Source organism: Ambystoma mexicanum, chromosome 1p (assembly GCF_040938575.1).
Source record: "Ambystoma mexicanum isolate Mex_15411 chromosome 1p, UKY_AmexF1_1, whole genome shotgun sequence".
In the NCBI taxonomy this organism is placed as follows: Eukaryota; Metazoa; Chordata; class Amphibia; order Caudata; family Ambystomatidae; genus Ambystoma; species Ambystoma mexicanum.
Genome location: NC_090921.1, coordinates 292,581,149 through 292,604,867, shown reverse-complemented (window position 1 = coordinate 292,604,867; position 23,719 = coordinate 292,581,149).

The window sequence follows — 23,719 nt, the reverse complement described above, 5'->3', positions numbered from 1 at the left end:
AAATAGCGGCCGCTGTCAGCAGCAGCATAAAAGGTGCAAATTCGAGATTTGCATTATAGTAGTGTTTGCATCATGCATTGCTATGTATGAATAAAAGTGTTTCTATTGTTAAATCGCTTTATGTGTTTTCTTTGTGTCTTATGTTAGTGTGTCCATAGGAGTATGTTGTTAGGAGTAATCTAGGAGTAACACAGTGCACAAAGTCCCTGAGACAGAAGAGCAGGGGGGGCATAGTGATCCACACTTCCCTAGGAGATTGTTTAAGACTGATGCATGGTCGCGCACCAGGGGTAGGCCAATGGTAGATTTGTCTCACCTTCTCACACCTAGTGCTGTTGTTGTGAGGACGGGTTCCTGTGATGGTATTCTTGGCCATTCCTCCAAATTGCCTGCACTTGCTATAGTCTTCTCCGATGTCGGTGTCATCAATGGCAAGGCAGAGTGTCAGGAAACCATCAACAAGCAGTAACAAGCTGATGCTAACTAATTCTCCTGTTTTCATAAGATAAAGACCAACAAGTGTTTTTCTCATTATGTACTCCGTTTGCCTCAAGGCATAGACTTCCGGTAGCAAAGATAAACCCTGCTGGCAAATGACAGGATCATGTTCGAACTTGAATTGTTCCATGGCGCGGCTTGCTGTTTCAGAGACACTGGGGATTGCCATGGTGACTGTGGCATCGAATTCATGTTAGACGCGGTCCGTCATCACGACCGTTCCGCGTGCGTTGGATCAGGTAATCTGATATAAGCACCTACCACGTGCTTCTGAATTGTTTCAATCAGTAGTGCTACTTGCTTTTCTTGTCTACGAACCTCTGGTTTTTTACTCCGGCTTGTATTCCTGGAACTGGCTTGGCTACCCTTTGTTACGGAAACTTTCTTACCTGGTTTTTGACACTGAACATTTTTCTCGTTTTGTCTTTTCCTTCATGGATTGTACTTGTCTTGCTCGCATCACGCCAACTCGGAACGCGCTACAGACTTCTGGATCTTCACGCACTCTCAGCTATTTTACCTGACATTTACCGGATCGCCCTATCTTTGGACTTCATCACACTTCTGTTCAAGGTCGGTGTCGGTACCATTGTGTCTTCTTTCCCGCTCACACATAACACTGCAAGGACTCGCAGTGCTAGGACTAGAGACGTGTTGATGTATTTTCAGGCGTCCTCATGCCGGCGGTGCAAGAGACAGTTCCTTGACTAAAGACTTCCTTTTTGCACATCTCTTGTCAGGTTTAGGCGTCCTTGTGCCGGCGGGTTACATGGATTGCTTTCTGGAACAGTTTTTTCTCTGTCAACATCTCCAAGCGTTTTCTCCCAAACCTCAGGACCTCCTCTCAAAGAATTGCAGGATTCAACGTTGGTAAGAAAAGAAAAACTTTCCTTGTCATTTGGTTTTGTGCTCATTACATACCATACCATAGCTAGACATTGTCTATAGGATTCCATCTTTGGGTGTCTTAAGGCGAACAAAACTGTTCAAGTATTCTTCTGTGCTAACTATCCCCGAACAGGTGTGTTCTCAGAAATACATGTTTGATTACTACAGTGAAAGATTGCACTGGTTTGACATTGTGTCTTTTTCCCTTACAGCCAGCGATGTCCAACGAGGTCCAAAACATCTTTCGGTCAATAGATCCTTTAGGTTATTTAAGTTTGAAAACCTAATGGTTACATTGACAGGAAGAACTCGTCAGCTACACGATGGGTTCAACTGTCGAGCCAGGTATTCCTTCCCGCTGTTTGTGTAACAGTGATCTGACACTGAGATTCTCCTTTCCTTTTGCTCTTTAGTCACGTTTTCCAAGGTGCACTGGATGGCTTTCACCTGTCGGTCCAAGCTTTTGTCCAAATATACCTGGACCGCTGTTACAAAACCCTCCACATAGATCAGTTTTGTGTGCATCATTGCCAGAAGGGCTGTCTGATCTTTTATAGTGTCACTTATGAGGTCATACAATTTTGTGAATAGAGCCAGAACTATCGCTAGAGCTGCCACTGTGTTAGCGTTTATACAATGATTTCCCTATCCTATTTTCGATGATTCGTTCTCTTTCTCTTCCATCTGTGTTTGCGTGGCCTTCTCTTTGAGGTCCTTGACCTTTGAGGGGTCTTCTCACTCATTTTGTACCCTCTCTCTCTCAAGCTTTCCACAATCCCCCAAACTACCTCCTCCTCGATGTTCAACTGGGGCTTCACGCTTTGAAGTTGTGCCCTCATCTCCTCCTCTGATTTTCCTTCTCCTTAGGTTTAGGTTGCATAGGTCTCCCGCCCAAATCTGGACGGGGGTTGTTATTTGATGTCAGAATTACTTCCGACCTCAATGACTCCGTGATTGGACTTAGGTTTGTCATCTCTGGGACCCCCTGACTGGTCTCTTCAACTTGGATCCACATGGCAGACATTTCCTCTGCTTTACTCCATCTTCCGAGAGAAATTGAGTCCAGTTTAGCTGAAGTATTTAGGAGTTCCAAGTCCGTCACCTCTAGTTTGCTTCTCTTCACTAGGCCTTTCTTGTGACTTTCTTCCAAAAGTTTCTCACTGTAATTTATCCATTTGGTTTCAGTAAGGGGTATTTCTTGGCCCGTCTTCTTGTAAAAAAAGCGCCTCTTTGGAGATTTCTCTGACCAGTTTTTTAGACTTTTTTGAGGGGACCCTCCCTTGGACATATTACTCTGAGGTTGATCTCCCCCTACACCCTCCTGGTGTGCCACTGAGGGCTAGCCTCTTTTCATTCCTCTTGCCATTGCAGGGTTCCTTGGCCACAATTGTTCTTTAGGGCTGCACTCAATGGGTAACACATTTGGGATCCTCCTCCTCCTGTCCATCATGCTGGTTTAAGTTGGTTCTCGTTGGTGATTGGCCCTCTCTTCTCTTATTAGTCCCTTGATGTCCTTCTAACTGGTCCTCTCAGGGTTTACTCATTGGGCCATTTAAATCCATTCCCATTTGTTCTCCTTCCTCTCCACTTAGCCCATGAGTTTCTTCCTCCACCCCTTTTAGTGAGGCCCTTTTGCTGAAGTTTTCCTCCTCTTGTTCCTTTGGGTATTTTCTAGTAGCGTAAGTTGAATTCAGCACTCCACATTCTTTGAAGGTCTCTTTCAATTGTTTTCTTCCTTCTGACCTTATTTCTTTAATGAGTTTATTTCTTGGCTCAGTTGGACCTCCCTCATTTTCCATCTCACCATCAGGGCCTCCCTTGCCATGTACTATCAGAGACCCTTTGAGGCTGCGCGGCTCGTGGAAAACCAGCCAAGCCATTAGGTAGCTCCCTTTCCTCCTCTCCCATTCCTAGGCAACTTGATGTGTCCAGAGTATCCAAGCTCGATCCACGATCAAAGTCCGCATAGGTTAGCTTCGCCTTAGCTTGGCTGCGAGTGCGGCCCGACAATATATTCCCACATGGAGCCCCTCGCGCATTACTTTTGTCATCCGCTAATTCATCTCTCTGACAATCGGGTTGGACTCGGCCTCCGCCTCTTGCACTCACTACTCAGTGCTTCGCTGCTGTGCTAGCAATTCGAAAGACCCGAGCTATTATTTCACCAATTCAACAGTTCTCTCATTTAGTGCGCTCGTATTAGTGCTTTCAAAATTCACTTATGGAGTGTATGCAGGGTGTTTATAGTTATTGAATAGTCAGCTATCAGGGGATTAGAGGCTGTTCGTTCACTCACTCCTCTTGATTCTTGCACTTTCTCGAGTCCATGATGTTTTGTACCGTGGAGGCCGAACCTCCGCCAAACCACTGCAAAACCACTCTGTATGACATAGCACACAATGGTTCATTTACAATGGTATAAAGAAGCATAAGTCAGAAATATAATTATATAAAATACATTCAATATGACAAATAGGACAAACAAGAAATACCATCTAGACTGATCATCCCCATTTCCTTGACTGCTGTTTGCCTTCTCCTTTACCATCTATCTTTTGAAGAATAGCCACATAATAAAAAGAGACCTAGAATTGAATAGTCAGTGAGGGTCATGCACATTTATTAAGTTGTATGTGGCATTCAGTATGCATGACAAATTCTTTTGTTATTGCTTAATTTTCTTCCAGATCCATGTTATCTTTATGTATATTGCACACAGCAACATGAGTCAGTCTTTTCTGAGACATTTGTGAATGTAGCAAGGGTTTCAGTCATTACAAAGTACTGAAGCTTTTATCAGCCTCGCAGGACAAAGCTGGAGCAGTTAAGAGGATCTGAAGTGGCTTCATCTGTCTGTGAAAAGAAAACGTTTTCAATGGGAAGGATCCTTCCATAAAATGTCTACCAGTTCTGAGACTGAAGAATACATGTTGATGCTGGCTAAGGTTGTTAATTGTCCAGACAGAAGGAAATATTTGATTTTATTTAACAATCATTTCAGAGGCTCTCACTGGTTGGTGGAAGAGTTGAATGGATGAGAACGGAAGGTGGGGGCTAGGAGGGAGTGGAAGAAAGGAGTAGACCGGAGGAGAGTTGTTAACAAATTAGAAGAGTGAGATTGGTGGTAAAAGAAGCCGATCTGGGCATAGGAGAATTTGAGAGAGGGAGAGGAGTCCCAGATACTGGGTTTGGGAAGATAGCTCTGGGGCAAACACGCTGTTTTGGAAGGAAGACAACGCAGACCAGCATGGGTTTAAAATCTGGCCCTGTGCTAAGAGGCTGGACTCCAACAGGACTTAGATATGAAGTGCGATGTAAGAACCCTATTTTTTGTAATGAGGACAATAAAGGTTGTCCAATCCAATTACTCATTTGCCTATTAACATGCCTGCTGTAACACTTTAGACACCACCTAGAACAAGCATTTATTTATTTTTGCATTTGTTAAGCGCACTTAGCCCAGAGGCATCAAGGCGCTGGTTACAAGGAGACATAGCAGACATGATTTCAGATTGAAAAAAAACATATAGTGTTCAGACAAAGGGTAGTTTTGTAGAAAAGAGTAAGGTCTTGAGCTGTTGCCGGAAAACCAGTATGATGCTCAACTCAGAGAGCTGGAGGTAATGAGCTCCAGTTCTTGAAGTCAATGACCAGGAAGCTAGACCATCCACATCTCTGTCGTTTGAAACATGAGATGGTGAGTTGGTGGACCGGGTGCGTCTGGTAGAACAATAGAACAAATTCTCTGTGTTTTTGAGACATTGTGGGAGAGATACTTTGGTGTTGATGAAGCCAACCGTTCTGGCTCATTCTTAAGAATTATATAGGCATTGTCATCATAACTCTAAGCATTAAAGCCAATTACCAGCTATTTCCATCATGAACCCAGAGAGTAGGACAATTTGTTAGATATTATCATGACGTACTCTGATACTCCATGTACCGTATCTTGCTATCCTATACCAGGTAATCACATCGAAAGCCCAGCAGTCACCATTGTAAGGGTTTCTTATAGAAATTCAAGGTATGCATACCATTACCAGGTACTGCCTTCAATAAACCAGGTTCTTGCACCATTACCATTCCATACCAGGGTACCCACATCGTTGTCAAGTCTATGCACAATTAGTATAACTACATGATTCCAAAGAGGAGGCAGTGGCAGGTTCCCTGATGTCTAGATAGCACAGCAGGGAAAGATTCATTTACACCCAACCTGGACTTCAATGACAGCTTCCATTATGCACAATTTACACATGGGCCAGACACCAACATGCCAAGTTCTCAAAAGCCATAGTGGATTTAAATGTACCAAGTTAGAACAGTGAGGCCAGTGATTATTTGCATTTATCACAATTAAGCAACATACAATTATGACCACCAGCACAGCAAGTCCAGACCTCAGTCTGTCCATTAGGGTGAGTGGTGTTTGTGCAGTACTCGGGCAGTGTGTGTGCGTGTGTATATATATGTTTGTGTATGTAGTGCTGGGCTGGGCTGGTGGTGTTTGCATGCCGGTTAGTGCTGAGGCCATGTTGAAGCAGTGCTGTGTGTGCAATCAGTGCTGGGGCAGTTTGTGTTTGCAGTGCTGGGGCAGTGTGTGTACTGTGCTGGGCTTAGTGTGTCTTTGTACACTAGAATGAAGTGCTTGGAACAATGTGTGTGGTGGCGAGGTTGATTTCTGTGTACAGTACAATACTGTAGTGTGTGAGCATGTGTGAAGTGAAAGAACCTGTATGTGAGTCCTGAGGACAATGGGCCTCATTATGAGTTTGCTGGTAAAAAATAAAAATTACCGGCGTGCCGGTACTACCGTTTCCGTGTAGCACTGCTGCCGGAATCAACAGTAGATTCCAAGTCAGCGTGCACGCGCATTCCGGCATGCCAGAAACGGTAGCACCGGCATGCCACTAATGGGCCCAAAGGCCCTGATACCGGCATAGATGATGCAGCAGACACTGGGCCTCATTACGACCCTGGCGCTAAAGGGTTAACAACGCCGTAAAAGGCTGCGGTGCCGTTAACCCATTAACGCCTAATTACGAGGTCCCTTTGCAGGACCCGACCTTAACGGCTGGTCTACACCAGTCGTTAAAGTAGGGACCCGCAAAGGGACCTTCGCGGTAAGTATGGTACCGCAATTTGCGGTACCGTACTTAGCGCCTTCGCCATTCTCATTATGCCCTATGGGGCAAAAATGGGAATGGGGAAGGGCCATGGGGAAATGGGCAAATACCGCCCTGCCAACCTTGGAATGGGGCGGTATTTCCCCATTTGCCCATGGCGGACACGTTACGATACCAGCACCAGCCATGGTGCTAATAGCGCCATAGTTTAGCGCCGGTATCGTAATGAGGGCCACTGACTCCTACATCCACGATGCTGTAATTATCGGTACCGGTATTACCGGCACCGGAAACAAGGTCATCGCGCCGGAACGGGAAATGCACCGGTGGTCATCTTTAAAATGCAACCCATTGCAATCCTCATTTTACAGGAGAACAACTGGTAAACCAAGTAGACACCGACAAAGTACACCATGTCAGCTAGGAAATGCGTCGTCTGTCGCCGCAAATCCCGTTTCAGCGAGCAGGAGATCAACATGTTGGCAGATACACTTGTGGAGCATGCAGATGTGGTGTTCTGCGCTGATCTGTGGCGGCCAGCATAACTCAGGAAAAAGGCTATATGGGAGGAAGTGGCCTGCAAAGTCTCAGCAGTGTGGACAACACCCCGAACCGTCTGAGATTGTCGGAAGAGGTGGGATGATCTACATCTCTGTGTCAGCAACCTCCTCGCTGCAGAGCGCAGCCAGGGGCTGGCCACATGAGGTGGTGGGCCATCCCCTATCAAACTTCAGGCGTGGGAGGAGACCTGCAGCACCGTACTCCACATGGAGAGCAGCAAGGGAGTAGCAGATGCGGAGACGGGAGCAACCACATCTGCTGATGACGGTGAATGTCGCGTACCGTAATCCCTAAGCCACCTCACACACCTTGTATCCCCAATGCCAATGGTGAAGTCCAAATGTCAAGTAAATGGCACCAGATCCCTGCTGAATTTGCACCTATCAAATGCCTCCTCCCACACAAGTACAATGTACCTGCCACGAAGACAATCAACAAACCCCACTGACACACCCCACATGTCCCCTGTATTTCCAACACAAGTACCATCTGCATGAACATAGACGCACATCACTTTCCAACTGCTTCCGTCACCACTGTACCACCACATGGCCAAAGTCGCCGCATTTCAAGATGCACACATCACCAGCACCAGTTGCACACCTGTCACACCCACCATGTCCATACCCGCAGAGTAAACATCAATGCATCAAGGTACGCAATGGGAACACATCAGTTTGACATTCAAACTCCACATGGCACACAGCCCCTGTGGCATGGCCACAACACCCAAGCCACTAGACACAAGTACCCCAGCCAACAGACACTGCGCACTCTATGGCAACACTACAAGGGTGCTCCCAGACTGCATCCTCCCCACATTCTTGTGTTCACCATGCCAGTCCCTCCAACATGTCCATGACAATGCACATTACTCTGAATGTACTAGCATCAATGTATGTCAGATGGATGCACACCCATCACTAAAGGCGTGCCTCACTGTCCGCCACAGGCACATCATCTGACAGTGAGGGTGAACATGCTGCCACACCCCTGTCAATCACTGCACGTCGCCGCTGCCACCGCGGAGCCAGGCACCTCCATGGCAAGACCTGAGCGTGCCACTGCATCTACCGCGCAGCCCACTGGCACCAGGAAACACAGGCTGCCCAGCAGCCCCAGCTCCCACCAACAACTGCCAGCAAGGACCCCCGGCAGTCTACTACACCTCCCAGCAAGGCCCCCTGGCAGTCTACTACACCTGCCAGCAGGGCCCCCAGCAGTCTACTACACCTGCCAACAAGGACTCCCGGCAGTCTACTACACCTGCAGCAAGGACCCCCCGCAGTCTACTACACTTGCCAGCAAGGACCCCCGGCAGCCTACTACACCTGCCAGCAAGGGCCCCGGCAGTCTACTACACCTGCCAGCAAGGACCCCCGGCAGTCTACTCCACTTGCCAGCAAGGACCCCCGGCAGCCTACTACACCTGCCAGCAAGGGCCCCGGCAGTCTACTACACCTGCCAGCAAGGCCCCCCCATCAGTCTACAACACCTGCCAGCAAGGCCCCCGCCAGTCTGCAACACCTGCCAGCCAGGCCCCCCGCCACTCTGCAACATCTGCGGCCAAGCAGGCACATCATCTGGACGAGCCAGAATCCCCAGTGCACAACCTGCAGGAGGAGGCACAATCCTCAGTGCACAGCCAGGAGGAGGAGGCACAATCCCCAGTGCGCAGCCAGCAGGAAGAGGCACAAGCCCCAGTGCACAGCCTGCAGGATGAGCCAGACGCCCCGGTGCACAGCCTGCAGGAGGAGGCACAATCCCCAGGGCACAGCCAGCAGGATGAGCCAGAATCCACTCCACCCAGACAAGCGACCATACATGCAACACCTACAGATGGTTCTGGTGCAAACAGCACAGTGAAAGCCAGTGGGCCCGACACACATAACGAAGGTGGAAATGATGACGAAGCTTTGTTCACTCCCCCAAGCCCTCGAAGCCTACCTCCCTTGCCACTACCAGGCCTTCGCCACATAAGATAAATTGAGGGGCGCCTCACTGGTATGGAACAGCGGCAGCAGGAAATGAACGCCTTGGTGACCCAGTACATCACTGAGGCGCAGCTCACAAGGTAGACTATGCTGGACTCCAATGCGCAAAATGCGTAGAATGCTTGGCAGAGCCACAGAGGGTGTCTACCACCTGGCGAGGAGTGTGCGAGGGTATGTGATGTCAAATATGGCTGAGTCAATTGACAGGTTGGTGACCGCCATCGCCGCACAACGGAACATCACCACCATACTCGGCCCATCCTCCAGCACAACACTCAGCAGCTCCATCCAGCTTAGCCCTGTGTGTCGCTCGCAGCGACTGAATCGCCCGCAAGAGCCTCACCCCCTTCCTCCAAAAAGGGGGCGTAAATAGGACAAGTGACTACTGCATGTGTGGAGGGTGTAGTTGGGAAGGGGTAGTTGGGGTGGTGGGAGTGTTGGGGCATTGGTTAGTTGGGGTATTGTGGGAGGGGGTGTTGGGTTATTGGGTAGTGGAGGTAGAGGTGGAGGGGTGTAGGGGTATTGGGTGTGAGGGTAGTGAGGGAAGGGGTGTGGGATCGATTTAACGGGATAGTAGTGTTAGGTAAAAAATGCAAATATGTACATAGTTAATCCTTATTCAGAAAAAAACATGATTGGACATTGCTTCTTGAGTGTACAGTGTCCCGTGCCCAGTGTAACCCATGCCCAGTGCTGTGTTTTTTACAGTCCATAAAAAGTAGTGGTCAATTAAATCTTGCTGTGTTGCACGTCCATCATTGCCATTGTGGCACAGAGGAATTTCAGCATCTTCCTCATCCTCGGGTGGCATCATGTCCAAGTCAGGGGGTAGGGGACGTTGCGCCGGATGCAGATGTTGTGAAGCAGGGCACATACTAGCACAATTTTGCCCACCTTCTCAGGGCCGTAAATGAGCCCCCCCCGACCTGCTGAGGCAGTGGAACAGGGCCTTCAACAGGCCAAATGTCTGATCGGTGGTGACACGAGTACGTGCATGTGCACCGTTGTAGGCCTCTTCGTGCCTGTTGTGTGGTTGCCTGATGGGGGACATGAGCCAGCCCATCAGGGGATACCCGGCATCACCTGCAGGCATCACCTGCATGGGAGCAGGAGCGAGGGTAGCAGGGCACATACTAGCACAATTTTTCCCACCTTCTCGGGGCTGTAAATAAGGGCCCATCCCCGACCTGCTGAGGCAGCGGAACAGGGCCTTCAACAGGCCAAATGTCTGATCGATGGTGACACGAGTGCGTGCATGTGCACGGTTGTAGGCCTCTTCGTGCCTGTTGTGTGGTTGCCCGGTGGGGGTAATGAGCCAGCCCATCAGGAAATACCCGGCATCACCTGCATGGGAGCAAGAGAAAGGGTACTTGTGAATAATGCGGTCATTCCATGCTAGCACTAGCTGTACAGTGTTCATAATAAAATACAACTAAGCACAAGCACAGGGATTCAAAACTATACATGGCATGTGTCATAATTTATGAACACGGTAAACTGAATTTAGGGCTGCTCCATAGCTGGGGTTGGGGGATGGGTGCAGTTGCTGTCACATAGCCCGTTGATTGTGAACCTGCACTCTCACAATTCAAGTACAAGAGACCACAATGGTGTCAGATTTCATTGATGTGTTACCAATGCAAATGGACTGTGCATATACAGTGGCAACTCACACATTTGCCTAATTTGATTCATGTAATACAGTGGTATCCCCAGTATGCATTCTACATATATAGGTCTCCATGTACACATCCACTGATGACTTCCCCCATATGACTGGGTCAGATATCCATTGGTGGTATGTTCCACGGGTGAAGGGTTGAGTTACTGTAATACGGCTGGGTGGGTGTCAGCATGGTGGAACAAAGCTACATTGATGAGTCCTGCACCTCTCAATCATATCTTGGTGGTAGTCAATAATTTTCATATTTTAAATGTTCATACTTGACCCATTGTACTTGGAGGTGTACCTTAAGGTGACATGACAGGCATACTGATCTGCGGTGTACCTGTGGACTGAGTGCAGTGACTGAATTTGTCTGTGTGGCAGATGGTATTCTCTCTGGCAGGGCAGCATGACTCGTGAATTGCTTTGCTGAGATCATGTATTTCATGCATTCTCACTACAGAGTGGTGCATTGTGGTACATGTGGTTCATGTTTTGTGATGTTCCTGATACATGTGCTTGGGTGTGCACTGTGTCTGTTGATTGCATGTAGACACGGATGTGAAGGCCTTACAAATTTGCATGCATTAGTTGTGTTGCACATTATGTTTCATTTACAATGGTCACAGTTGAACCCAGTACGCTGTGCGTGGTGTAGTTTTGTGTGGTTTCATGTGGTTCTGGTTAGGAATGACGAGGTTGCTAGGTGTAATTCCTCATCTGACTTAGCCTTCTATTGCCATACCCAGTCTCTAGCACTTCAATGCATACCTGGTAATGTTTACAGGTTTTTGCAGGAGTGATGATGGATTAATGCATGCAGTGTGCACTTGTGCTCCTCATGCATGCAATCCTATGCTATGTTCCGACACCCTCATGGCCCTGTGGTCAGACTCACCCAGCAGACAGGTTGCCTATGCTGGTAACCCCCCCCCCGTCCATTCAATGCTGCTCATGGCCCACCCAGCAGACAGGTTGCCTATGCTGGTAACTGCCCCCCCCCACATTCAACACCCCTCATGCCCCTGTGGTTAGACACCCAACAGCCAGGTATCATGTCCAGGGAATGGTACAGCTTCCTGTTGCGGTACACTACCTCCACAGCATACCGGACGACCAGCTCCACATGTGTACAGTCGAGCGCACCTATTACATTTGGCATGCCTGCAAGTGCATGGAATGCTATTCTGGTTGCATTCGCCTCCTCCGCATTCTGTGGTAAGCTAATATGCTGCGTGCGTGGGACAGGAGTGCAACTAGCACCTGGTTGACCACAGGGGAGAAACAGGGTTGGGAGGTTCCATGCAGCTGCCCCACTGTGTGCTGATAAGTGCCTATGGCAAGGAAGTGTAGCACAGACACTACCTTGAGCAAGGGAGGGATGGCTGTCCAGATGTTGATTAGGCTCACCAGGTCATCATGTATGAGGTCCACTATTGTGGTGATGATGTCCCTGTCCAGCCGGTACAGGGTGTGGATCTGAGCGGGTGTTAGGATGAATGGTCTGGCTTTTAGGCGAGGGATAGGTGGCTGCCTGCGGGGTACAAATGCCTGCACAATGGATATCTGCGGATCCATTCTCGCCCCCTTTCTCCTCCTGCGCCTCCGCCGCATACTCTAGCTCACTGCCTCCTCAATGAGTGGCAGTGCAGGCATGCCCTCCAGCTCCAGTACTGCCAGTGCTAATGGCAGCATCGTGGTTTTGGGAGGGGTGTGGTGTGTGGTGTGTGGGAGTGCTCCTTTTGTGCTGTGCCAGACTCCATTGCCTCCATCTGTACGGATTGTGTGCATCCGTGGCAGGTTTACAGCTACGCGATGCTGTATTTACGGCATCATTGTATCCATTATTACTGGCATGCCCATGCCGGTAATTTAATGTCTGTTCACCTCTTAATGTGGGCCTAAATGTGGCATGACGGTGTCACTTGCACGGTTGCCGCGTGTCAACGATTATACCGGCAACATTGTGGCCGGCCACGGCGGGTCCCTGCCAGTATCGGTGGCACCGGCATTGCGACTTTGACGACTTCCAGTCCAGTAAAGGATGCCGGTACGGTGATACCGGCATCAATTTTACCAGACCGGCAACCTTTTAATGAGGCCCAATGTGTCCGTGTGTACAGAGTCCTTTTGGGGCTGTAAGACTGCATGCAGTTTGGGGATGATGTGAGTGCAGGAAGCGAGGAAGTGTGTGAAGAGCAGAGTTGGGCAGTGTGCATTTATTCATTGGGCCTCATTACAAGGGTGGTGCTCCCGTAATGAAGGGTGCCGGAACGGGACCAGCACCCTTCTTTACGGGAGCGCTGATTACGAGCTTCCCTTTGCGGGAGCCTGTAAGGACGCCTGGTAAAACCAGGCGTCCTTTCCGGGTCCCGCGGGGGGAAGAGGGAGGTAATAACGGGCCAGTTGTAATGTGCCTGTTATTAGCTCCCTCCCCATTCCCTTTGAGCCCTCTGGGGGCTCAAATGGGAATAGGGAATCGTTCGTGCAAGGAGGAATTACCGGGTCCTCCTATGTCGGAATGACCCGATAAGTCCTCATTGCAGGAACCCAGTAATGGAGCCCATTGTGTGGATGATGCAAATGTAGAGCATTGTTGGGGCTGTGTGCATGTGTGCAGTGCAGTGGATGGTGTGTATGAAGAGTGCTGGGCATTGGAGTGTGCAGTGCTAAGTGGTGCAGGTGTGTCATGTAGGGTGGTGTATGGCCGCAGCGGGGCGATGTGGGTGTGCAGTGCAGTGCAGTATTTTGGTGTATACACAATGCTGGGGAGGTTTGTGTGCGTACACGGCCAGGGACTTGTGTTAGCTGGTGTTGGTGTTTGCGAATGTGCAGTGCTATGATGTCCCTGGTCAGTTCTGGCATGTTTATTGCCAAAGCACACCTAGGCAAATGTTGTACCTGTTTCATAATTAAAGAAGATCTGCAATGTCCCAAATGAAAGACTTTTGTTTCCGTTTCATAAGACGTCCAACCCGGGGAACCTGCTCCCGGCCCCAAAGCTCCATGGCGCATTTCAACAGAAAAAATGTAAAAGGCTCCGATGCCATCCCTGCTCTGGAGTGAGTGGCTAAGTGAGCAGTGTGATGAATCCTGCAGAGTCATTACTGAACCCCAGTCTAAAGTCTCCTCGCATGTGGCCAGGGAAAGGCAGCCGCTACCTCATCCTGACCCTGGAGGTAGCATTCTGAGGGCGAATCACATGGGGGGAGATGACGGTCGGCGGGAAGTGATGACTCCAACAGGAGAGATGCAGTATTATTTCCTTTCCAGTGAAGAAGAACCCCTAATTCCTGAGTCCCTAATGGCATGTTGTCATTGTGCAGAACCCATCAATGGTAAAATCCCTTTTGTTAGAAGTTCCCAACAGAACTCTTTTACTCTTCATAAGTACATAACATCTCTAAAACACATTTAACATGTCATGGTGTTGATGGTTGTTATAAGTGTCCAACAATGTAACTTAAAACTGTCTAAGAACCCTTGGGACTCCACGTCCCAGAAAGCCTCAAGTATTGAGACGAAGAATATGAGCAAGGAGTCAGTGTGGAGTGAAAGTAATACCAAGTAAAAAGTATGTTTTAGTTGTCAGGTTCACAATCAGGTGCGCAGGACTTTTAAACTTGAAAATCACCTGCAAGAAAGGAAAGGAGAGCTGCAAAGAGCGCGGAGCGTGAAGCGAACCCAGAGGAAAAGGCAGATTCACAGAGACGAGCCGTGCAGGAAGATAAAGATGCTTACAGGCATCCACGTGGAGGCGTAGCATACCGAAGGAGAGGAACTCTGGTAAAGTTATAGCGGGTGCCTTGGAGGGACCGCTAGAAGCAAGAAGACATTAAACGGTGAGAGCAATGGTTCCATCGTCGAAAGACTAAAAAGCTGACACGGAAACCGAAAGAGACTCGGCTTAGCCGGGGAAGCCTGTCCAACATAAACTCTCTGCGGCAGCTCTATGTTACACCATTGAGTCCACCCAGAGGAGTTGGGGGTCCTGGGACAGGCCAACAAGTTAACAAACACTTGGGGAATCAATTTGATTACCAACTAAGTAGAATTGAAGGACAAGGGCAAAAGGGGAACAAATCTCCTCATATGAGATGTCAATTTGAGAAACCTTGCAACCCGCATTGCCATAAGCCAAGAGACAGAAGAAATAAAATGGCAAAGGTTGTACAATTGTCATTGTATGAGATGTCAGTTTATGGACATTTGGAAAAAGCATTGCCATAAGCCAAGAGCCACTAAAGAAGAAATAAAAGGGCACAATTGGTACGATTCCCCTTATGTGCAATGTCGGTTTGGGGAATTAGCATTGCCAATTGACACTAAGAAGGAAGTTGACAGAACCTGAACAACCCCTCATATTTGGGATATCAATAAGGGGGAAATTGGAACAAGTAATACCTGGAGTCAACAGGGTAGAAACATCGAAGAAGTGCAACTGAGTTATACTTTAAATTAAAGTGAACATTGTAGAAAAGACCTAGTTAAAGATACATATCAGGCAGTGAGCCCTTTTTGAAAAAGAGATAACTGGCAGGAGTGTGCATCAGGGGATCTGCGTGAACCAGAAGGGGGAAATTCCTGGCCGGGGAGTACACCAGGAATTCATAAGGTAAAGAAAAGGAAATGATAAATTGAAAGATGCCTGGTAGGGGAGTACAAGAGGATATCTAGCGATTCAGTTGAGAACTTCCTGTCAGGAGTATATACCAGGAAATCATAATTTTGAACATTTGCGTGAAATAAACACTTTATCATTTGAAGCAATTGTTAATAAGAAATGTGCTTACCATCCTGAGAAAAGTGTTCTATAGGAAAGACATTTGTTTTACCATCCTGAGAAAAGTTTTCTATATAAGAGACATTTGCTTTGCCAATCTGAGGAAAGGAATTTTGTGAAAGAGACACTTTCATTGACTTTAACAGAACATTGTTGGAACAAAACACTTTCAAGTTTTCCTGAAATAGTTCAGGGGAAGGGTTACAACCCCTGGGCTCAAGGAGTGATTTGTTGGAATTCCACATTTGGATTTGTGCACATTTTTGTTGAGTTGGAAACGTAGACATTCACAATGCACCTGTTGATTGTGTATGTTAGTGTGAGGGTCAGATATCTTTTGGACACATGGTCAGCTTGCTTTAGTTTTAGTTTCATAGGCAGGGAGACTTTTGTTAGGATATGTCAGATATGCCTTTATCCACAGCTCTTTTTATCGTTATAAAAATGGCTAATGTTGAAAACATTACAACTTTGTGTCCACCTCTCATTTCTCACCGCTCACGGCAGGCAGCAGGTCTCCACCAGGTGCAAGCAAGTAGGTCCAGTAGGAAATGGGACCACAAAGTAGTGTTTCCACGGCTGGGGACTGAAAAGCTCCTTCAGGTCCAGATTGGGAAACTGCAGCTCAGTAAATACTCCTCTTGTTCAGGTGGTGAATGATGTTTTACTCAAACATCTACCTTTTATCTGTTCTTTCATTCTGTGCTTGAGTTGAGATTTGCAGAGGATATATTGCGCTCCCATCCAAAAGGTTAGGAAAAGTTACCCCTCTTGTAAAAAATGTGTTTTACGGGAACAATTGTCACATCTTCTCTCTGTGGCAAACTGTGAAATATCAGTTTTGCAATAGATTTCTTGTCAGGCCCTCAGTACGCACTGCTAATAAAGCACGCTCTTTTGCAAAGTGTGATGTTTTTGAATCCTGCTGGTCCAAAAGCATAGGTCTCCTCTCCAACCCACCACATACAAAAAATAACCAGTATGTGTTTGACAGGAGAGCAATTCTCACCTTGTAAATCTAAATAAAGCAATTTAACAGTAAATGGGGGCAGGCCAATCTGAAATCGTTTGACACTACAAAGATACCCACGCCAGTGCTTTTGTCACAGGCCAGTGGATGTAGTAGGGTTGAGGAGGGGATACATGGCTTTTATTTGCTTTTAATACATTACGAAATTACAACCATTGTATTAATACCTTTTAAACTCTGAATCATACAAAAAAGATTACTTAGTGACTTTGTGGGCTTAACATTAAAACCTTTTCACTATCTTTGAAAAGATGCTCTGAAGAATGCCTTTGATTTCTCGGATTTGCCCTCCAGTCTCTGACAAGAAGGTGGGAGAGGGTGCGACATCATCCAGCTATGCGCCCACTCACCCCCTACTCCACAGAACAGTGACCTTAATGGGCAATTCAAAGACAGGAAAACACGGTCTGTTTACATTTCAAGCACTTGGGCAAAGAAAGGCTGGTTTATAAACAAAAGGCCATGCTTGCCAATTGGAAAAATAAACAGCCTTTCTTTTCACTTGCTCCAGATTCTGGGGGGCAGGGGGAATCATATTGTATCCCCCTGCTTAAAATTGTGGGGGGGATTTAAACCCCCTACCTCCTGTTTGCTACGCCCGTGCGTACTTGTGATGGGCTGAGCACTGCTGCTTCTTCTGGTGATCTGAGGGCTACCTGTCATGGTGTCTCACTTTGCCTTCTTGAAAGCCCATAAAGCATCCAAAGGATCTTGATCTAGACTTCATCTGGAAGGATAGAGGGGGCTTCTCCAATGGCTTAGCCACAACAGCAAGCAACATGCCCAAAGCTACCATTTTTCTTGTGCAACTCCTCATATGTTGTGGGCCTGATAGGCTAGATAAGAGATAGATAAGAGGGATCAAGATTGTTCGGGGAGCCCCTTTCACACTTTATACACCTTAGCCCCTTTGTGGAAGCCTCAGACTGCAGTCTGGTTTTAGCCCCTATGTGGGGATCCTTGGGCTTAGACCCAGTTTTAACCCCTCAAGGTGATCCTTAGGCTTTGTGCAGTTTTAGCCCCTTCCTCGCAATCCACAGTCCGAGCCCTGGAATAGTTAGGCTTAGCCCTTGATGGGAAACCTCAGGCTCCTGCCCCACTCTAGCTCCGGAATGTGGTACCTCAGGGTCACCTCCAGCAATCTGGGAACCACTGGGATCTCTCCCAGCCTGCAGACCCACATAAATGAGTCCATAGGCAGAGGTGTACTAAAGGAAGGAAGGTAACCTACCTGCTGCAGGGGCTTGTGGTCCAGGAAGTCCTGATGTTACAGAGAGAGAAGCCTGGAAAAGTCTTCTTCCACCATTGAAGGATCTTGTCTAGGGACCTGACTGAAAGAACATCACAGGACCAGCAGTGGTCTCGGCAGTGGTTACCTACGAGCCACTCCCAGCAGAGGGAGTGAGGGATCCACCATAGGGATCTGTTTGTCAATATTGATTTACCCAGTTTATGTGGATGGGCCCAAGTGCAACGGAAGGGTAATAAAAAAGAAAGAAGAAAGCAAGAAAATCAAATCAAAGGAAAAAGGGTGTTAATGCCACACTGCATTGGAGGCTCCAGTCAGTCCACCACAGAGAAAAGGACTAGCGGGGCCAGCTCCCTTCAGGGTCACATGAGTACATACAAATGTTAGGCATTTAAATCAAGAGAGTTTTCTGGTGTAAAATATCACTGGTCACGTCTTACAGTGACTGGGTAGTTCCAAGAGTATGTCAGAAGGGGGACTGGACGTAGGAGTATCGAGGAATACTGCGTACAATTTAGCTTGCTGTATTCTGCTGTATTTTTCATCTGGCATTTCATTGCCAGGCAAACAGCGCTGGAATGATTTATCCTAAATCCTGCCTGCTCAAAAGGGAGTATTCAGCACATCAGTTCTGAAGAAACTCCAAAGTATATCTGGCAAAAATATTTCCGCAGGCATTCAGTAGAGCAACTGGTCGGTAATTACCGGAAATATCTTTCCTACCCTTTTTTTTGTATAGGAATCATAATATTTCCCTGACAACAATCCTTAACTTTACAATGGCTGATTCAGGCATTAAATACAGGGGTGCTAGACCAGATAGCTTACTTTTGTTGGAGTATGTATATACAACTATCATATGGGCCCTAGCCATAGAAAGAGTGCCTGATTATATCAAGGTGTGATTTTGTTTATGAGTAGGAGACCCTAATGAAATAATATTTCCTATATCTTACAGCAAACTATCATTGTCATCATGAAGCCGATGAAGATCAGATATATATTTAACCCAAGAATTTTCTTTCATTCAAGTTGCTTGAATAGACCTGACCTGTCCCAGGGTAGGGGGCACACAATTCCAAAAAGCCTTGGGATCTTTTTTTTTGTGAAAACATTGCTAGGCGCATTGTGGGAGTGCTCGAGAGTGCTGTTCGTGCTGGACTGTTTGGTCTTCTCTCCCCGTGCTCCCTGTTTGGATTGGCTGCACTGTTTCTCCTTGCTGGGACCGGTGGGGTGGTTCTGCCCATGACTCTGTTCATTCGCTTTGTGTGGCTAAGCAAGATCCGCCCACTTCTCCCAGCAAGACCTCATAAACTCTGACGTGCGTGCGCATCGTGGGAGTGCTCGAGAGTGCTGTACGTGCTGGACTGTTTGGTCTTCTCTACCCGGGCTCCCAGTTTGGATTGGCTGCACTGTTTCTCCTTGCGTGGACCTGTTGTGTGGTTCTGCCCTTAAGTCTGTTCATTCACTTTGTGGTAGGCTCTTTACCTTATTCAAACTGACCACAGTGACAATTAAATATACTCTGAGCCTAAAAAGTCTATTCTTTTACTTTTAGCGGATAAGCAAGCTCTGTCCACTTCTCCCAACAAGACCTCAAACTCTGATGACTGCACATTGTGGCAGTGCTTGAGAGTGCTGTTCGGCTGTTCAGCTGTTCAAGCTGACCAGATGTCCCGCTACTCGAACATACATTCATTATTGATTTCGCCCTTTTTCTCTGGTGCTTGCTTGATAATAGAGTTACTTCCGATCAGTCAAGAAGGCTCTCTCCCCTTCAAACATAATGTTGGCCCTCTATACTTTAAAAAAGTCAATGCCTATCCATGCTGATACTCTTATTGGAACTCGACAATCAGTTACATCGGCTGTACCAAACCAAGTTCCGCAAGTGACCTCCAGGAAAAAGTGTAAAGCTGATTCAAAAAACAAAATGTAAGGGCTCAAAATCATTGAACATTAACATCAGAAATGTCTGACAACCAAAGATTACAGAAGCAAATCAAGTTTTTGACTTCTCATGCCATATCTGTAAATCCTCCCGTACCATCCACTGAAGAGCACATCATATCACGGAGGTAGAACCTTTAGCCCAGCCCACTGAAGGAGACCCTATGGACGTTACAGAGCCGGATCTTCAACTGAAAAGGCACCAAATTCTAAAACAAACAGAAGATATAGCGATATGTCACACCCAAATTCATGAAGGTAATAGTGCGAATTTCCCAACACTATATTCACAAGTTCTTAAAAATTGAGCACAATAGAATCCTCCTGCACGGAAAATGACTAAACAAGGGCCCACAAATGTCATGCCAGAAACCTGCTTGGCGCGAGAGGAACCTTTGAAAGCTGATGTATCCCTGCCATTTAGCAAGGAGGACACAATACCGTAAACACAACACTATATCTTGCTAAGGTTGCAAATGACAAATCTATCTAACTCTCTGATATTATATCCAGAATCACCAAATACTTCTACTATTTCCCCTGTTTCCTCTGCAATGGCCTTTGCAAAACCCACCCCAAGACCATCCTTTGGGTTAAAGCAACACTGAATTCCAATTATTGAGACCACTCTATCAGCCATGAACAATGGTCTCTATACTATAGCTAAAATCGACGAATCATTGGATAAAAAGACAGAAGCACATCCTATCCTATTAAATTTACTGTCTGCTAAAATCAATTGGATAGCTGCTGTATTACCGCAGAAAAATGTAAGCACCTCTAAAGATCAACAGCTATCTTCCCCTATATCCATACTTGATGACATCCAAATGCAAAATTTGCAACCCAAGGTAAAGAATCGGATGGGTCCTTTGTCAGTAGAAACACCTGTACCAGATATTTTAGTAGATGACACTGTACAAACTGATTTGGTGCAACAGATGTCTATAGTAGAAATACTCGACTCAAGAACCAATATACAAGGTTTTCCAAATACCAAAATGTAAAAAAGGAAATAAGAGAATGGTTATTCAATCCCCCCCAAAAAAACAAGAATCAATTGACAGTAAACAAAACATCTAAGAGCAAATCTAAAAATGTATAGACGCATTAACAACCCTTCCATGTCAAACAATAACAGACACAAGATCCAAATTTAACCTAGCTGCCTCCAAAGAACAACTTGTAACAAATAATCAAAATTGTGCTGATTCTATCCTAAACAAAGCTCCTGCTGCCGCGCTTATAGGGGGAGATGAAGAAAATATAGTAGAAAATGAAGACATTATGAACTATTCAACTTACTCTGTTACTTCCCTAACAAATTACAGGCTTGAACAAGAACATTCAGATCGGCCACCTGGCACGCCCCAATATAATATTCATCCTGAAGTGATTCCTCCGTAAAACGGCACTTTCGCTACCATGGAACAAAAAAGGGCCCATAATGTCACTCGTAACAATAGGGAAACTGTACTTTATAAACAAAGAAAGAAAAAATTACCCTTTAAGCCCATGAAGCAGCGAGTTCCCCAAATAAGAGACTGCTCATATACTGCAAAAGATAGATTACACCAATGCCCCAACTTGAGAAGGGGTGCATACACCAGAGAAAATGCCCAAAATGCTCACTTAACCACTTCACCCAATAGAGACTCTAGTAGGGCGACTGGAAAAACCTTACATCGCCACAACACTTTAAGCCTTACAATGAACAAGAGAGAAAGAGGAGACACTTTCCCTAATTGATCAATCCTTCAAACCATTTTCAAGACTTTAAATTAATTGATTCACAAGATATCCAAACACATTACCTTAATAGAACTCGTCAAATGGACACAGGAAGATTAACTATTCCCTCACAAATTGTTAAAAAAACTATCTGGGGGGAAAGATACCTTAATGAAACTATGCTTCACACTATCGGTTAGCAAAAACTGGGATGCTACGAGAGTGACACAAACTCTAAGTGGAAAATATGATAGAGAAAATAACTTCTTGAAATCTCACAGAGAAACAGTATCCACTTCAGAAAATCTACATCGTCTAATTATAAACTGTGAGGGTAGTAGAGGCAAATTAACACAAGCAGTTTATTTTGATAATTCTAACCACTCTGATCGGGAAATGACATAGGGCCTCATTACGAGTCCGGCGGTAACCGCGGCGGTAAAACCGCCTGGTTACCGCCGGACTCGTATTACCATTCTGCCTCCGTGATTCCCGGAATTACCGGGGCATTACAACCACGGTTTTCCGGGAATCACGGAGGCGGAATGGTGTAAATCCCCATTCCCATTGAGTCCTATGGGACTCAATGGGAATCGGGATCATGGAAACATCCGCCTGCATGCGGGAGGTGTTAAACCCGCCAGGTCAGACCTGGCGGGAACATCACCTCCCGCCTGCAGGGGTCGGGATCAGGCGGTCCGGAAACAACGGTGGCGGCGGGTTTACCGCCACCGTTATTTCCGGACCGCCAGGGTCGTAATGAGGCCCATAGACTTGGCTTAAGAAAGCGATAAAGGAGACTAACCACAATTCAAATCATTAATGACAGCCAAATTCCACTCGACGCAGTGTTAAGATGGCCGTATGGAACACCAAGGGGTTCAAACACCTTATGAATACTAGCAGTAATCACCCTTTGGTGACTTATGATATAATCATACTACAGGAAACTTGGATAATGATACAACCTCTATGGTCAAACTATAACAACGGTTGGATTCCTGCCATCAAACAGTCAAAAGGCAGACCAATGGCTGGCCTGTTGATTGGCCTTAAACTAGATATGAATGGTAGCCAAAGTCAAATTCATTGGACCGCAGCTTCTCAAATAACCATCCATAATATGTATTGGAATCATTTCGTAAAACAGCACAAAGCACTGAAAACGCAAGAAGCAAATGAACAAATGCTGACAGCTTTAGCATCAAAATCAAGTGCAAATATATGGAAACTCTGCAATGAAGGAACCAATAAGAGCACATCGTCACTCCTTTTGAAAACAATAGCGGAAGACACATGGACAACCCATTTTTTAAATCTATTTGCTGACTTTAATGTGAATACCACTATGATAAACTTACACCGAAATGAGCTCACCTTGTTACAAATTGATCATATGGATATTTTGATCCAAATTAAAAAACTGAGCATATCACCAGCCCCGGGCCAGATGGGCTCTCAAATGCTATTCTAAAAGCTCATCCTCACAAATGGGCCTCAATTCTCCATGTGATATTTCAAAGAGTGATAAGCACAGGACTTATCCCAGAGACATGGAAACATTCAATATTGGTTCCAATATTTAAGAAGGGAAATCGGTGCCTACCATTCATACCAATCGCCCGATCGTCCTATTATATATTGCTGGAAAAATCTTTGCAAGATTGATATTGAAAGATCTAAATAAATGGCTCAAAGCGGCAAAAATAATAGATCCTCATCAATCTGGATCAATCTGGATTTGTCGCTGGAATAGGCACTGTGTGACCACAGCCTTGAAAAACCAAGTTTGGATATCTAAACAACCTATATACCTAGCGTTTATAGATTTCAAATAAGCTTTTGATTCGATAAATAGGAAAATCCTGTGGCAAAAATTAATGGAAGCAGACTGTCCAAATGACATCCTACAGGTACTACAGCAACTTTACTCAAATACATTCGTACAAGTTAAACTAAATGAAGAAGGCTTACTATCACAGCCTATTCCTACTTACCGGGGCTTGAAACAAGTTTGTATTTTAGCTGCAACTCTCATTAATTTTTATATTAGAGATATGCATAAACATCTGCAAAATACGAGAGCCTTTCCTCCTAAACTTGGTAGCTACCTAATCCCCCATCTCTTCTATGCTGATGATCTAGTTATAGTCGACCAGACTCCGATGGGGCTTCAGAGGCAACTGCAGGGGCTAATGAAATATGCAACAGAAAACATGCTCACTATTGAATCCGGCAAATAT